Here is an 18,545-nt window from a genome sequence, read left to right as displayed (position 1 = left end):
AGCTCATTGATTTTTAATGTATTTTACATAATATAAAAATAAGGAAATACATTTTCCTTGAATTTCATAATTTATTTTTTCCTTTATGCCTAAATATAAGTCTACTGTATAGACATTGCACCTTTCCATTTCCTATTCACCAACTGATGGATACATGGATTTATTCAATCCCCTAGCTACTGCAAGTGGTGCAATGACAGCATGCATATACAAGTTTCTCTGTGGCAGCATAGAGAGTCCTCTGCTTACAGTTTTCATAATGGCATAGCTGTATCTGCCCAAACACATTTAGTTCTTTCCCATCTCTTCTTGCTTATTCAAAATGATTATGTATTTGTTGGAGTTTCAGACTATCTTTGCCTTGGAGAATTAAAGCCATAGCTAAAGCAATCAGAGCAGAACACAAGAAGTCTACTGTCTGATATTGTTATGAAGCAAGACATGCTTCTAATTATTTGTTTTTTAAAGAGAATAGGCTTCCTTATATTTATGCTCTTACAGATAAACATCTGTTCTCTCAACAGCTACCATAATCAACTAAAGTAGATAAATAATTTTAATAAAACATGTAAAATTATGAAGTCATCAGGCCATTGGTATGTGAAACAAAAGTTTTGTATAGGGCCTGAAAAAGTTTTCAAACAAAAATAAAACAATGTAAAAGTATTTTAACCCAGCAACATGGCTTTTATGGCTGATACATAGACACATCCTTCATACACACCTTTAATCCTAAGCAATAAAGGGAAAGTTAATTTGTGGATGAGCAGACATTTTTGAAAATGACATCTAATTGAGAGGCAAACAAAGTGACAAATCAGAGAATGATTTGACAGAATGAGTCACAGATAGGATATACTCAAATCTTACAAGGGCAACACAGAAATGAAAAGCTATGGATGACTAGAGCAGAAGGGTCAGTCAGTTCTGATCAATCAGATGAGTTTGGTTTTGGTAGTTCACAAAGGAGGCATAGCAATGGAGTTAAGTTAAATTATGTAGAATTCCTGCCACAGAGCCATTTGAAGCCAGAGAACAAGGAGCAAGAAGATTAGAACAACTTGCCAGAGTTAGTTTGATGCCACATAGAACAATTCTGTGAAAAGCCATGAAAAGATATATTGAGTCATTTGGTTGAGAGAGGAGTTTGTACTGGAATAGCCAAGTTGAACCAGCCAGCCAGAATTTAGAAAGAACTAGAAAGATTGTACTTATTCAGCAGTAAGCCTCCTAGTCAATAATTAAATCTACTGAATAAACATTACTTTTACAAAACAATACCAAACAAAGATGATTGAAATTGTCAATAAATATAAACAAATATTTCTCAAACCAAGAGATACATTGCAGTAATCGTCAAGTATATGAAAATATGACAAAGAACATTACTTATCAGGCCCATTCAAGGAAATGGACATGGGATTTCAAATAGACATCTATACTCCTGTGTTAATTGCAGACTAACTTAAAACAGACAACAAATTGGAGTCTAAGCCAGGGTCCAATTCTGATGAGTCCACAAAGAAATGCACTACATGAACTAAAGACTACATAGTCATAATAATAAGATAATAATATATTTGTATATAACAAAAATTAAAGGGGGAGCCATGAATAGGAAAGAGAGAAATTGCAGGTATATTTTAAGGTTTTAGAGGGAAGAAAAAGAGGAAATAATGTAATAATATTGTGATGTCAAAAATAAAAAAGATAATATAAAATTAGAAAATCCTGATATTTGGCAGCTGATCATTTTGCTTCTGAAACAGAAAGGAAAATAGTATTAGTGCATGATCCTCTTGCAGTGAGTATCTAGAAATGTTAATTCCAAGGAAGTCAAGAAGAGAATGAAGGTACTTGGGCTGAAAAGAATAGACAGAGATAAGACAATAGATAGTAAGTTACATAGAAACATTAAGTTCTGTGTGATAATGCTCTAGTAATAATGATAAACCAGCACCACAGCCACTGTACATTTTTAAAGGGAAACTATTTCTGAAAGTTTGTATGTAAAGATTTATGAACATAAATATGTTTTACATTACTAAAACATGCAATGTAGGCATGCATTGCAATGAATGATATCACATTTTATTTGTGTAATTGTCATTTAGTGATATAACATATATATAAGATACATAAGATATTACATATATATATGAGTTTTAAATATGTTACACAGGAAAATAAGGGTGGTGAAGTTTAATTAATTCTCATTAAAATATTTCTTAAAGATTGTATGAAAACTAACAAGTAAAATAGAATATATATTTGTCAGAGAATTTCCATGAATGATTTTATAGCTGCATCAACTCCACAGCACTGGCTTCATGCCAAAATGGACATAAGTTCAAATAAACACAAACACATATACACAGAAATGGACCACATGACACATAAACACATACAAACATACATACATTCACACTTGAACACGTGCACACATACACCTATGTACTCATAGTGTACACTCATAGTGTACTCATAGTGTATTCACTCATGAATACACAAGTAGACATATCTACACAGACATGCTTATATATACAAACACATAAACAATAAGTTATAAGAACCAGTAGGAATCAAGTATTATGATTCTATTCTAGTTGTCACACTTCACAGCTGTCTAGGTTTACAGGTCATTATATCTCTATGTTGGGTAGTTTTTATTTTATTTTATTTGTACAAGAGAAGAAATTAAGTCTGGAACCAGCATTAAATTTCTATGATATCTAAAGAAGCATTCAGACGAAAGCCACTATTGAACACAGGATCAGAGATGCTTTCTTGTTGTTTTCTTTTTTTTTTTTTAACTTTCATTTATTTATTTTTATTAGACGTTTTCTTTATTTACATTGAAAATTTTATCCCCTCCAAAAATCCTCCTATACCATCCCCCCTCTCTCTACTTACCCACCCACACATTCCCTCTTCCTTGTCCTGGAATTTCCGTACATTGGGGCATCAAGCCTTCACATGACAAAGGGTTTCTCCTCTCTCTGATGTCCCACAAGGCCATCCTCTCCTGCATATGTGGCTGGAGTCATGGGTCCTCCCATGTGTACTCTTTGATTGGTGGTTTAGACCTTGGGAGCTCTGGGGTACTGGTTGGTTCATATTGTTATTCCTACTATTGGGCTGCAAACCCTTCAGTTCCTTAGGTTCTTTCTCTAGCTCCTCTTCTGGGGACTTTCTGCTCAGTCTAATGGATGGCTGTGAGCATCCAATCTGTATTAGTCAGGCACTGGCAGAGCCTCTCAGGAGTCAGCTATATCAGGCTCCTGTCAGTAAGCACTTGTTAGCACCCACAATAGTGTCAAGTTTGGGTAGCTGTATATGGCATGGACCATAGGTGGGACAGTCACTGGATGGCCTTTCCTTCAGTTTCTGCCCCAAACTATAAAATTGCAAAATTTCTGTAAGTCAAAGGACAATGTCAATAGGACAAAATGGCAACCAACAGATTGGGAAAAGATCTTTACCAACCCTATATCTGACAGAGGGCTAATATCCAATACATACAAAGAACTCAAGAAGTTAGACTTGAGAGAACCAACTAACCCTATTAAAAATGTGGTATACAGCTAAACAAAGAATTCTCAACAGAGGAATGGCTGAGAAGCACCTAAAGAAATGTTCAACATCCTTAGTTATCAGGGGAATGCAAATCACAATGACCATGAAATTCCACCTCACACCAATCAGAATGTCTAAGATCAAAAACTCGGGTGACAGCAGATGCTGGTGAGGTTGTGGAGAAAGAGGAACACTCATCCATTGTTGCTGGAATTGCAAGCTGGTACAACCACTCTGGAAATCAGTTTGCCGGTTCTTCAGAAAAAATGAACATAATACTACCTGAGGACCCAGCTATACCAATCCTGGGCATATACCCAGGAGATACTACAACATGTAATAAGGACACAGATGTTCCACTATGTTCATAGCAGCCTTATTTATAATAGCTAGAAGCTGGAAAGAACCCAGATGTCCTCCAACAGAGGAATGGATACAGAAAATGTGATATATTTACATGATGGAGTACTACTAAGCTATTAAAAATGAATTAGCGAAGTTCTTAGGCAAATGGATGGAAGTAGACAATATCATCCTGAGTGAGGTAACCCAATCACAAAAATAGACACATGGCATGCACTCACTGATAAGTGGATATTAGCCCAGAACTTCATAATACCCAAGATACAATTAAACGACCACATGAATTTCAAGAAGAAGGAAGACCACATTGTGGATACTTCATTCTTAGAAGGGGGATCAAAGTACCCATGGTAGGAAATACAGAGATAATTTCTTAATATCCCAGGTTATATTTCTTAAGCTCTGGCAAGAATTTGCATAAATGCCAAATGAATTGTTTAATCTCTAATATTCCATAATTATAGAGAGGTATGATTGCCAAAGTCATGCCTTTTATCCCAATACTTTGCAGGCAGAAGCAGGCATATCTCTGTGAGTTCGACTCCAGTTTGGTCTACATAGTGAGGCCAGGATAGCCAGGGTTCTGTTAAAAAAAAAAGTAGTCTTTTACACATCTCTCTCTGGTTTTATACATGTCTCCATACTTGCCATTTACACTTCCAAGCCTAAATGCATTTCCCATTCCTTAGGTTGGCCAGTTTGCCATGGCCAGCAAAATATCTTATTAAACTTAATCTTCTGTGTGTCATTGGAGCTACTCTGGGAGAATGTATATTAGCAGATGCTAAGTGTTCTATTTTTAAGTATAGAGGAAAATAGTGATTGGGTTCAAGAGAAAATATTAGACTAAATCATGTACACTCTGGAAAGATGAAAGAAGAATAGTTTTAACAGTTCATGCAGACAACTTTTCAAAATGTCCATAAGCAGCAGAAGAGATTGGAAGGCAATTTGAGGTGATGAAAATGTTTTCAGCCAGATGGGAGAATTAGCTAAATGTTTAGTTCAGTGTTGCACTGGCAAGATGAAGAGGGAGGTGGTCTGAGATGAAAACTTACATAGGGTATTCTCTGTCTTAGGATATTTGGATACTCAGGTGTTCTTGCCCTCTACCCAAAGAATACCAGTGTCACCACTGCAGCTGTGACAATAAAGCACATTTCTACTCTGCATTGCAGATGCAATATTTCAAATAACGATGGTCCCCATAGACTCATATATTTGAATGTTTAGTCACCAGGAAGTACTGCTATTTTAAAGGAGTAAGAGGCATTGTTGTACCAAAGGCCAGGGCCTGCTGCTGAGGCAGAAGGCTCTTTCTTCCCAGTGTTGACCTGTGGCTGCATGATGCCTTAGTTAAAAAGGAGGCAATGTATAAATGAGATTTTATTGTAGAAAGGAGAAAATAGGTTGGTCAAGTAGAGAGAAGGAAAGGAGAGGAAGGAAAAAGAGAGAGAAAGGAGAGGAAGAAAGGAAGAGAGGAAGAAGGCAAGAGAGGAGAACAAAGAGCCTGAATGAGAGGAGAGAGGAGAAAAAGAGTGAAAGTGTGAGAGTGAGAGAATGAGGAGGGGGCAAACCACCCCTTATATTGTATGGAGCATGGCATGTCTGGCTTGTGGTCAGATGTCTGGGAATAGGGTCCAACTAGAATTCTGGGAGCTTGGGGCATTGTCTGCCTGACAGAGCACACATCCCCTGCAGGGGCAGCTGTGTGGGGTTGTGACTAAACACAAACCAAAGACTCAGGAGTTATAGCCAAGCTCCTTTTGCCCTGCCCTCTGCCAGCAGAAATTGCCCACAGGAGTCCAGGGCTCAAAGCCAATTACTCAACTGAACTTAAGTTACTTGAGTAGGCCACTGTACCACAAGGCATGAACTTATTGGAGTAGGTATGGCCTTGGAGGAAGTGTGTCATTAGAAGTGGGCTTTGACATTTCAAATGCCTTGTCAGGCACAGGTTCTCTCTCTTCTTGCAGATCAGGATGTAGCTCTTGGTTCCTTTCATAGCACCATTCCTACCTGCTGCCATTCTCCCTGTCATGATGGTAATGAAGTAAGCCTCTGAAAATATAAACAAGCCCCAATTAAATTCTTTGTTTTACTAGTTGGTGTGATCAGGGTGTCTTGCCATAGCAACAGAACAGTGACTAAGAGGTTCCCTACAGCAGTCTGCAGGTGCAACCATGAGACTTTACTACAGAATACTGATATAAACAATATAACATATTTCCTTATGCTCTAGAGGCTAGAGATCTATGATAGAGTTGTCAGGACTGGCTTGGCTTAAAGAAACACTTCTGCTTCTATGTCCCTTTCTCTACATATTAGTCCTGGATTTCCTTTGTCTTCTATCAGAACTCATACATTTGTGACCTCCCAAACTTAATTATTTCCATAAAATCATCATAGATGTCATAAGAAGTGACTATGCTGTGGGGCATTAGATCATCCCACTAGACAGAAAACCTGGTAAGGTTGAGAAGATTCAGGAACCCCAGAAATTCTTATAATTGAGAATGGTAGACCTTTAAATCTACTCCCAACAAGGTTTATATTCTGAAATGCATGACCACAACAGCCCATTGAGAGGACTGTGAGAATCAGTCACATAGGTGCAACATCTGAAGTCCTTCCACATGCAGATGAGGCATCCCTAATGTTTCAGACCAAGCCAAAAGAAACCTTCTACCTCTAGATCCTAACCTATGCCCAAATATTTATAAGGTCTTATCCACAAGGAATAAAGTACAGGAGTTATTTCACCAAAGATCAAATTTTTCATTCATTATGATCATCTTTAAATACTTCCCTCTCAGAGCTTCAGGGAACTCAGCAGAAGAGGGAGGAGAAAGAGTATGAGGGCCAGAAGGAATGGAGAACACCAGGAGAACAAGAGACTCTTAATCAAATGAGCAAGCAGAGACTAAAATATCAAGCATGGGACCTAAACAGGTCTGTTTAGGTCTCTCCATTATTGCTTTCAGCTTAGTATTTTTATGGGACTCTCCATGTGGGAATGACTGGATCCTTGATTCTTTAGCCTTCTCTTGAGGCTCTTTTTCTTCTGTTGGGTTTCCTTAACCAATTCAATGCGAAATTTAAAAAGCATATATTTTATTTTGTCATGTTTTCTGTTATCTCTTAGAAGTTTGTTCTTTTCTAATGCGAGACATAAAGAAAGTAGATCTGGATGGCAGTAGGATAGAAACTGGAAGAACTGGAAGGAGATGGAATTGCAGTCAGGATATATTTTATTATAAAAAATATTTTCAACAAAAGGGAAAATTATGTGACAAAAATGTTTCACCCATTTCCTTATCCAGTACTTTGGATCATTTACTATTTTGCTTGTCATTGTCATAATTATATTATTCAGGAGCTAGAAAAATATTTTGCTCCTGGTAAGATATATATGGGTGCATAAACTTCATTCATGCACAACATAGTAAATTCATCTCATACTCACTTTAGTATCTGAAATAATTGTTTAATTTTTAATTTACTATTTCAAATATTTCAAGGAGAGCAATTGTATCAGAAGGCTACAGAAACATTTCAAGTAGGGATAACAGTTGTTCTTTATGGTATTCTTATGCTCTAGGCTGCTTTTATCAAACCATTAGTTGCAAACAATGAAAACTCAGGACAGGATACAATCTACTTGTCAGTGTTAATGCCCAGCATATGCTCCTTGATAACCTTCCAGAGACACTTGCACTCTTCCTTCCATGTCTCATTCTCTCTAGCTGGGGTTTACCCTAGTTTTCTGTGCTTCTAGGAGTTTCTTTCTTTCTGATACTTAAGTTCGTCTATGAAAGGAAAATCATTATTGTAGATTCTTTGAGTAATACTGAGTAAACTTCACTCATTATCCAGTTCATATCCATTCATCCATGACTTGATCTATAACACACAGTATACCATTTGTTTCTTTATATCATCATAGTATCTTATGCTAAGTATTCAAAACTCAAAAATTATTTATTTTACAGTATAAATTATACTTACATCACAGAGTACTAAGTACATTATCCATGGCAGTGAAAGATTAAGTATACATAGCATTCACTTCATATTCAAACTAAGTGAAATGGATAAAGGCTAGTGCCCAGATTTTAAAAATCTGTTCATTTTACAGAATTTCATAGCATCCTTCATCGTATCAGAAATACATTTTCTTAAATTATTTTCAGTGTGACACTTCACCTGTAGTTTCTCATTTACTAAACACAATCTTGTATTAACAATATCCTTTATGTGCAAAGACACTATTGGCTTTAAAAATGAATTCTATTAGTGTTGTGAACATTAATCATCCACTGAGCCTAGACATAAGAAATGAACAGTGTAAAAGTTCACAGTTATGACAGAAGAGGCCATGTATTTGGAACAATGATTAATCTCAGTTAAATGAAATCCCTTCATTTATCTAATATTTTAATATTAAAAAGGAGTTTGGTATTAAAAGAAAGTCAGAATCTTGCCAATTTGTTTGGGTATTTTTATCCCCCCTTTTTTTTTTCAGCTAACTTTGGATGCCAGGCAGAATCCAGAGCGTGTCTGTACTTAAAACAAAGGGGTTCTTTGAAAGGGCTGACTGAGTTTTAGTTACACTTAAGATGTTCTCTAGAAACTAGGGTTTCTTTGGCTACATTAGAATGTAAATTCAAGGTAAAAACTCCCATAAAGGGTTAGCCAAGTAGTTAATTTTTGCAATTACGATTACTGAGGTTCTTATAACTTAGGAAAATTGATGGTTGTCATGAATTGTGGAAATTATAGTTATTTTCAATATCACTATTATTGTTGTCAACTACTAAGGTTCTAGGAAAAAGATAGAGAAGATACACAACTGTTGATATACTTAAAACTGGAGTGGTTGAGGAGAATAAGGCCCACAGGATCAACTAAGCAGGGCTCATAGAGACTCATAGAGACTAAAGCAACAATCCCAGAGCTTGCATTTACTGTACTAGGTCCTCCGCATATAGGTTTTGGTTATGAAAATTCAGGTCATTGTGGGACAACTCAAAGTGTCTCTGACCCTTTTGCCATCTCTTTGGACTCTTCTGACTAGGTTAACTTATTCAGCCTTGATATGAGGGAAGGTGTCAGGGAAATTGGAGGAGTGGAGAGAGAGAAACTTCAGTCTTGACATAATGTATGAGAGAAGAATAAATAAATCAGTTTATAATTGTGTTAACAAATATGTTTTCTTTTTCTTTTTCATTAGATATTTTCTTTATTTACATTTCAAATGTTATCCCCTTTCCTGGTTTCCTCTCTGAAAAAAAAAAAAAAACAAAAAAAAACTATTCCATCCCCTCTCACCACGCTCACCAACCCACGCTCTCCTGCTTCCTGGCCCTGGCATTCCCTTACACTGGGCATAGAGCCTTCACAGGACTATGGGCCTCTCCTCCCATTGATGACCAAGTATGCCATCCTCTGCTATATATGCAGCTGGAGCCATGAGTCCCACTCTTTGCCACAAGAAGAAGGAAGATCAAAGTGTGGATACTTCAATCCTTCTTAGAAGGGGGGGTGGGCAAAATACCCATGGAAGGAGTTGTAGACACGAAGTGTGGAACAGAGGCTGAAGGAAGTACAATCCAGAAACAAATATGTTTTCTAGAGACATAGCTCAGTGGCAGATTTGGAACAGCAAGAGCAACACTAAATTTCATTCTCTGAAAAAGAAGTAGATCATACACACATTCTCAAACTCTGGCTCCTAATCATTCAGAAAATAAAAGACCACTTAGAAAGTAGTCGAAGTATTACCAGTAATTAAAGAGGTATACACATGCAATAGTGACTGTAATTCAATGACTAAAATTGTATGGATATTATGAAAAAGGTTTATTTGGGATACATTGCACAAAAACTCCTCTGTTTTTTTTTTTTATTAGATGTTTTCTTTATTTACAATATCTCCTTTCCCAGGTTCCCCTCCAAAAGAAAAAAGAAAAAGAAAATAAGATAAGAAAAAAAAATAAAATAAAAAAAACCCAAACTAAAATAATCCCCTGTTCTCTCCGCCCTCCCCCTGCTCAGGGTCCCCAATGAAGGAGCTAGAGAAAGGACCCAAGGAGATGAAGGGTTTGCAGCCCCTTAGCACGAATAACAATATGAACTAACTAGTACCCTCAGAGCTCCCAGGCACTAAAACTCCAATCAAAGAGTACACATGGGGGGACTCATGGCTCCAGCAGCATGTGTATAGCCGAGGATTGGCCAAGTTGCTCCTCTGTGTTTTTAAAGACAAAATTCTTCCTACGAGCTTAATTTAGACAATGCCTATAGTAAACATACAATGACCACTGTTTTTTTATATTAAGGACAGGCTTGAAAATGGGATTACTGGTAATTTCCAAAAGGAATCTCTGGACAGACAAACACAGATCTTTAAAGAAATTCTGGAAGGAAATTTTCAATTCCTGTGTAATATATTTGATAATTTCATTCTTGACCATCACTACTCAAAATCATTTTCTGTGATACACCAGTTCTCCAAAAATGAGCTTTGTTCAATAGAGGTTAAAGAAAGGCAGATTGCTGAAAATTTTAAGGGATTTAACATGTCTTACAAGGAGCCATAAGAACTACAGTCTTTGGTTGTTGGTTTAGGTGTGACTCATGGCTCCAGCTGCATATGTAGCAGAGGATTTGGTCATCAATGGTAGGAGAGGCCTTTGGCTCTGTGAAGGTTTTATGCCCCAGTGTAGGGGAATGCCAGGGCCAGGAAGCTGGAGAGGCTGGGTTGGTGTGCAGGGGGAGGAGAGAGGGAACAGCTTTGATTTTGTTTTTGTTTTGTTTTGTTTTGTTTTGAGTGGAAACAAGGAAAGGTGATATCATTTGAAATGTAAATAAAGAAAATATCTTAAAATATCCTGCCCATGTGCAATGTCTTCTTTGCCCATTAATCTTCTCATTCTACTCTCTTGCAGTATTTTCTCTCCTCAGACAGTGAATCATTCCTAACCAACTCTAATACTGCCCTGTGAACAATCTCTTCTCACCATTTAGTGTGAGCTGAAAGAGAGGCCTTGCAGGTGACTGTTACCTTCTGCCTTGCCTGGACTCTTCCAGGGTAACTTAAAGGTTCTTTTTGTCTTTAAATGTAGTCCTTCTACCACTAGCTCATTGCAAATAGAGTATAGGATGTATTTTAGTATATTTGTTATTGCTATACTACTTTATTGATTTATTTGGTTACATCAATCTTAACAAGTATGAACAGCAGGAAATAAAGTTTTATTAAATAAGTTCTTGTGGAACTCTATGTGTATATCAGATGATGTGGTCAGCAGTATTTCTGTAAAAGAAATATATAGTTACTTAGTGGTCTTATAGACACAAATGTCAATTCTATGCTGTTTTAATGCAGATACATTTAACAAAGTTAAAAATAGTGAGGCTTTCGGCATTTCTCATTTAAATTTTGAAGACTTGGAGTACATGATGTTCATTCTTTTGCACCATGAACAAAAAATATATGATGAATTTTCCTTTTTAGCAATTTACCCAATGTTAGATACAAACCTTGAGTTTTAAAAGAAGGCATAAAGGCTTTCATAGTAAATTTTACACATTACTAACAAGTAGGTATTTTCACCTACTTTTTCAGCAGATATTTATTCTGCTAGAGAGGTCTTATTTTCATTGTATTTAAATGACTATACTTCTGATTAAGTTATTGCAATATCCATAAAGAGTTTGTAAATAAAGTTCAATAAAGTAAAAACATATAATAAGGTTTTTCTTCTATAATTTCCAAACCTTGGTATCCTTCGAAACTAAATCTAACCAGTAAAAATAGCTTTAAATCCTGAAAAGATTTTTTTTTACTTCAAACTGAGTCCAGGAGGGCATTTCAAATAATCTACTGTTAAATATCTGCAATTCAATATTCATTGTTTTGATATTTAGTAAGATCCATGAATGTGCAGAAATTGGTTTATACTATAATAAATTGTACTAGAAGGCATCTCACTAATCATATTTTTATCACACACAGTGGACATTCACAATTAAGAGCAACAGAATAAATAAACTGAAAGTACAGACTTCTGAGAGATCATAGATTTTGCCTCTGTGTGAAACTAATGAGGAAGTCATCTTCCAGGTCTAACGCAGCAGGGATCTAAGTCAGTCAGCCAGATAAAACCTCAGTGGCTCAAGTAACCAAAATGGCAGTGGATGCTGCCTCTCAATAAGGCAAGAATTGATGTCTTCACCTCAGTATACAGTTCACCAGAAAACATACTTCACTGTAGAAATATTTATACCCTCTATTTTAATCTCCAGATACATGCTGTCAATAATAATACCAGTTTGCCTAATGTTAGCAGTTATTGTACTACCCAACATTAAGAAAATAACACGAGGATACAAATTTAAAGAATATATTTACTTCATAATCCCTCTATCTTTCTCTATCTCTTTCTCTGTCTCTCCCTCTCTCGTACACACTCACACTCACACACACATACACTCACACACATGCTCACCTACACACTTAAACACATGTACACACACGTGAACAAACATATACTTGCACAAGGACACATACATAAACACACACACACATACACACACACAAACATGATCCTCTACATCTTGACTTCAAGTCAGTTGTGAGCCATGTGACATGAGTTCTGAAACCTGAACTCAGGTCTTCTTTGCATTTCTTGATGTCTTTATAAACAGAGTGCACTTTTGTGCACTAGGTCAGAAGTACAAAGCTGAGAGACAGTTAAAATCAAGCATGACATGATGTAGAAGGCACAAGGTCTTAGGGAATAAAAAAGGCCATTGGGTATGTAATGTGTTCCAAATAACAGCCCATGATAAAATTTTACTTTTAGATAACTATTTTGAAACTAAATTTAAACATGTCTAGAATACATATTAAGAAAGTTAGACAATTCACTAGATTCAGGGGGTAACATGGAGTCCCATTTTTTAAAAAGTATTGAGGTACACAGAACCACAGTTAAGAACAATGACAGGGCACAAAACTTAAGGGATAGAGTACTGATTGAAAAAACGGTGTGGCAACACACCTTTCTCTGCAGCTGTGTGCTCATGGATTCAATTCATTGTAATAAAATACCCCAGAGAACACATACATATGCCCACTTGTGTACAGACAAGTCGTTATGTACACAGAACTGTCTGTATGTCAGTTTCTTAAAAACTAGAAATAATCCTGTGAGGCAATATTCTCAGTGACTTTTTTCTCAGTGACTTTCTTGAACATGACTTGTGATTCGTAAATTTGCTCTACTGAAATGGTATTACTTTTCTGCATTAGAGATGGCTAAGGATAAAATATATATCTAATTTTAAATGATATAACAGCTATCAAGATAAGGAAAATCAATGAAATATGCTTTGAAAAGATATATCAGTTTTTGACATGCCTGGTGTAAGAAAGCAGATTAGATTGTGCTTCCAAAGTAAATGGCCATGCTGCCCACATATCATTCTGGCTGTGGAAGGATTTGGCAGAGATTGCCCCCTCACATGAAGCAGTCTGGGTAGAACAACTAGGCATTATGTTGACTTCTTGTTTGAATGAGTGATGCAACCTCATTGAATATGGTGGTTATTTGATTGGGAAAGATTCTCGACATCAAACACTTCAGGTATCTTCATCCATGTACATGTGTATACCTCTATATTCACAGAAGCCCAAATACATATGGATTATCATAATGCATAGACATGCACACCCCATACATACATGCTTAATGAAAAAAATTAAGTGGTGAAAACATGTCTAACTATTATTTATCTGCCAGGTGCTATTTTAATTGGAATTTTTTTTTTTCAAAATAAAAGCTACCACTCATTGACTAAGATCACTTTCTCTAACAAGAGAAATCAAAATATAGTGATTTGAATAAGAATAAAGGTTTTGTATTTTAGAGGTTCTAGCCAGGTAGGAGAAGAGAGTCATTCCATAGTTATATGTGCATACTTACAGTGTGCTTGCTTTAGGGTTTATCTTTATTTGTATGACAGAAGTTAGTTTCTCTAGACTGTGCCCAGGTTCAATCCACCCAGAAAAGATCAAGAGCAAAAGAAAGCAAAGAAGATCTATAAAAGAGTAAGACCACCACATGATAACAGTAATCACACATGCCTGACCATAATTTATATCACATAGCTTTTTTCTGCCTCCAAGAAGATTGTGGTGTTATCAAAGAAGTATAAGATTGGATGTATACTGGAGCCAATTCAGAATCAAACTTACAGATCTCGATTAATCTCCTAGAGAGTAATCTAATAAATGATAAATCTGGAATAAAAAATGAGTTCTATGTAAGTTAACAGATAATACACTATGCATAATACCAATCTATAAAATAGATATTGATAATCTCACTGATATATGCATACTGACAATTGAAGAATCAATGACTATTCAGATGTGAGCCTCTGCTATACTATTTAAAACTTGCATTGAATACATTGTTCTATGATTGACAATCCATTATGTTTTATATTATGCATATTACTTTTGAAAACACACACACACATAAACACACACACTCACACACACACACACACACACACACAAACACACACACACTCACCTTATTTATTGAGAGTTTCACTCTCCAGTAAAAATGTCTTCCTATCTGCATGAGGAGAAATATCATATCTTAAAAGAGATTCTTCTTTTGTCATTTTCTCTGGGAGAAAATTTAATTTGACTGATGTTATTTTAGCTTACAATAGCTTTTCCAGTAAAATGTACCTCTATAAATCATAAGATCACAAGTATTGACAGTAGGCTCTGAAACTTGTCTCCTGAAGCTTAGGAGGCAAATGTTGAGCCTGCTTTTGATGAGAATCAGTATGCAAATCAGAGAATTTATATGTAATAACACAGTCTCATTCTAGGTCAGTTCCTATAGAAGAGCATATCAAAATAAAAGGTCTTCTTGAATTTAACTAAATTCAAATCTCAGCAGATAGGTAAAGATCAAACAGAGAGGGCCAAGATCAAATTGAGAATAAAGCAATCTTCCAAGGCCCTCGAGCTTTCACCACATGTGCTGGCAATCAGGAAAGCTTCTCTTTGCCAGAGTTACAGAGGATAAAGAGACAGATGAGTCTTCCATGTTCCATCATGAGTCCTTTCATAACTACCAAAATGCACTTGAATCATTTCAGGTACATTAGTAGTACCATAGGAAGAGAGGGTTTCCTTCACGGCACTTTACCAGTCATTTGACTACATAACAGGTCAGTGTTTAGTGTAAGCTGCAGTAAACGTTCCTGAAACTGTCAATCTGCTTGTGAGAATCTATCAACTACTTGCATGGTACACAGGACTCAAGTAATACTATTACTAATACTACTACTAATAATAATTCATCTCACATACCAAGTAAATTCAGTATCCAAATGCATTTGTTTGCCCTTCCACATACACATGCATAGCAACAAGAGTGTTTGAGTGTGCGCCTCGATTGTAATAAATGATACAGATTGTAATAAATGATACAATTATTTACACAATTGTCTTGTTTTTCCTTTCTCCTTTTGAAATTAGTGCCTGTGCTTTGTGAATTTTTTCCAGATTCTTGAATTTATAATAAGTAAAAGATGGAAACCACCTATGACATTTTGTCTCCATTTTTTTACTATATTTATCATATGAACTTATCATAAAATGTTACATTCATAATCAGAATTGTGAATGGATGTTTCATAACAACAAGCAAGTCACATGTTTTTATTAATTGTATTTGTTCCTTGACAATCTCATTTATGTTTAAAATGTATTCTGATGACTCCACTAATCTCTCTTTGCTCTCCCCCCTTGTTGTTACCTTCCTCCTCACAAATCTCTTTTCAGCAATCAGTTAGTTTTGTTTGTTACCTATTAAATTTAACAAAGGCCATATCTGTAAATATGAGTTTAAAACTGTCCTCTGGATTCAGCGGTGGCACTAGTGCACAATGGTTAGTGGGAAATAGATGCTGACTACCACATTCAATATATTTAGTTGTCCAATTACTATAATTAATTAGTAATATAATATACAGTAAAATGTTGCAATAAAATATACAATAAACTTTGTTGCAGTTCATTGCATGTTATAACTATAAAATACATCATTGATAATTTGCTTGTAGTTTTATTTTGTCAAAATTTACTGATACTATTTTTAAGCAGCATACTCTTCTTTCTCCATGTACTTGCTCAAACCAACCTCCACCATTGTAGATAACTTAGAAACACAGGATGGAAGGAGCAGACTCAACTGTGGGTAATCATAAATATGAATTGAGGACAGAGGTCAAACATAGAAGTAAGTACAGCATCATGCTGAAGGCTGGGCAGAATGCTTTGTTTCTTTCTGAAACATTATCATGCATCAGAGAACAGAAGCAACTAAACTTTAAATGCATCACGAATTATTATGCCCTCTCAAGTCTACCCCACTGATAACTCTTAATTATATCTAAACATATAAACTGAGCCCCTGAAGTGATGAACAAAAATGTTAGAGACCCAGCCCAAGGCTTCTCAGAAAAACAAGTATCAACAGAGAAATATGCTATGTTCTATGCATTGATGAGATTCCTTTAGAATACAAGCCATCCATATATAAATCATACTAGACAAAGATAAACAAATAACCGAGGTCAATTTTAATAAACCAGTTTTCTAATATCAGAGTAAGTTTTTCCTTTTATAAGAAAGGACATTGACTTAAGAGAAAGTGAAAGATATACAGGTCCATTTTGCATAAAATTCTATTTGTTTAAATCTACATCTGAGGCATTAGAGTCTTATCTATATTTTTCTATTCACAGCTTGACCAGCAATGTATAAAACTAAGAAATGACATAACAACATCTCTTGTGTAAAAAGCCTACTTTTTACTTTATTTCTTCAAGTAAAGTTCACATATCTGTTATTTTCTTGATTTTTAAATAACAGGATATCTCTATTTGAAACCATTGGTTAGGGAGGTTTGTGATTTAAGTTCCATGTATTTGATCTCCCATTGCCCTGTACACTCTTGATAGAGAGACAAGAGTGTGGAACAAGAGGAGGTGAGTCAGGCCATTCACATCTCATATGCTGTCTTGATAATTTCTGTTTTCTATCAACACACACACGTCCAAGGAGATCTCCTTGCACCCTAAGCAGTACAGATGACAAACAGAGTTAAAAAATAAAGTCTGAAATGCTCTATATTCTGCAGTTTGGTGGCATTTCATCAAAGCATATTTTTGATAATTTTGACTATAATAATTTGAAGCCCCCAGTGGGCATCACATGTGTATTGTTTGACATCTCCATAAATCCTGTACTTTAGATATCTCTATTACTATTTAGAAGACTGAATTGAGTTGTGAAGAAATGAGCACACAGATCAGAAATGTGATCACACAGTGAAGCAATAGAAACAGCCTGATTCTTTCCCACGCTAATGAAATTCATACTTGCTATTATAATAACCCATGAAGAAGAAATTAATCAAAATATATAGCATACTGAATAGAGGAGGGCTAGAATTTAAGTAATGTAAGATTTACTTTACATAGACAAACTCTAATACAAAGAAGATGTTGAAATCCATTTCTAGAAAAGAGAAGAAAAAAGAAACAGAAGTAATTTCATCAGTAAGGATGAAGTAATAAGGTTTGGAAAAAAATGGTTGATCCAAGAAAGACTGTAGTCCAAATAGCCATTGATTTAAACATTGGAAACAGATACATGTGGCATACTAGAGTAATACAGTGACAGTTGTTTACAACGGAACTTGATCATCTAGAATGTCAGGATCAGGTACACTCAGAGATAACTGTAAATACTATGAACACATTCATCAAAAAATGTTCCTTTTTTAAGACTGGTATAGTTTCCAGTTAAAAGCTGGCACACTCCCGAGCATATGCGAGTTTCTCAAAGTTTTTCCTTACTGCCACAGGCTGAGGTCTCTTCAGGATGGCCTTTGAACTTAGAATGGAAGGCAAGGATCTTTTAAGGTGTCCTCTCACAGACCACGTAACACTAAGCCAAGGCAGGTGAAAAAGGGGATGGCAGAAATGTGATTTGGCTGTCACAGGAGCACAGGATCCTTACCAACCAGAAGGGATACTGAAAATCCATAAATGGTTATGTTCTAAGTGAAATATATTGCTTTAAATTCTCAACGGACAATTCATGGGAGACCTCCTGCCCAGTAAAAGATCAATCTCATTCAATGATGCCATCTTCATTCATTTCATTTAAGGTTGAAATATTTTAGCAAACTTTCTCAATCTTTAGGGAAAAAGACTCTTGTTTTTGTATTGCAAGGCTAGGTGGTATAAAGCAACAGTAAACTTGTACTGTCTTTTTCAAAGAACTTCTTCAACAGTTCCAAGTAGGAGCCACTATCCCCTAAAAAATATTTTCCTCTTTTCTGAGCTTGGTCACACAGTCAATGCACTATATATATGGAATATACTTACTATTATCATCTGGTTTGGTGACTGTAGGCAGGTAGTCATAAAGCAAGAAGAGCAGAGAATTATAAAGTAGGAAGTACATCAGTAGCTTTGAAATTGTGTTGGATAATTTAATA

The 18,545-nt window shown here is 35.8% G+C and overlaps 1 protein-coding gene across 2 annotated transcripts in view; it reads right to left on the bottom strand.

The window, feature by feature from the left end:
* Grid2 (glutamate ionotropic receptor delta type subunit 2) overlaps positions 1-18,545 on the bottom strand; it is a 1,405,618-nt gene that overhangs the window by 1,028,433 nt on the left and 358,640 nt on the right. The window lies entirely within an intron of this gene.

Source organism: Mastomys coucha, unplaced genomic scaffold (assembly GCF_008632895.1).
Source record: "Mastomys coucha isolate ucsf_1 unplaced genomic scaffold, UCSF_Mcou_1 pScaffold20, whole genome shotgun sequence".
Classification (NCBI taxonomy): Eukaryota; Metazoa; Chordata; class Mammalia; order Rodentia; family Muridae; genus Mastomys; species Mastomys coucha.
Note: the sequence above shows the minus strand (reverse complement) of the source record. Positions and strands in the feature narration are given on the sequence as shown.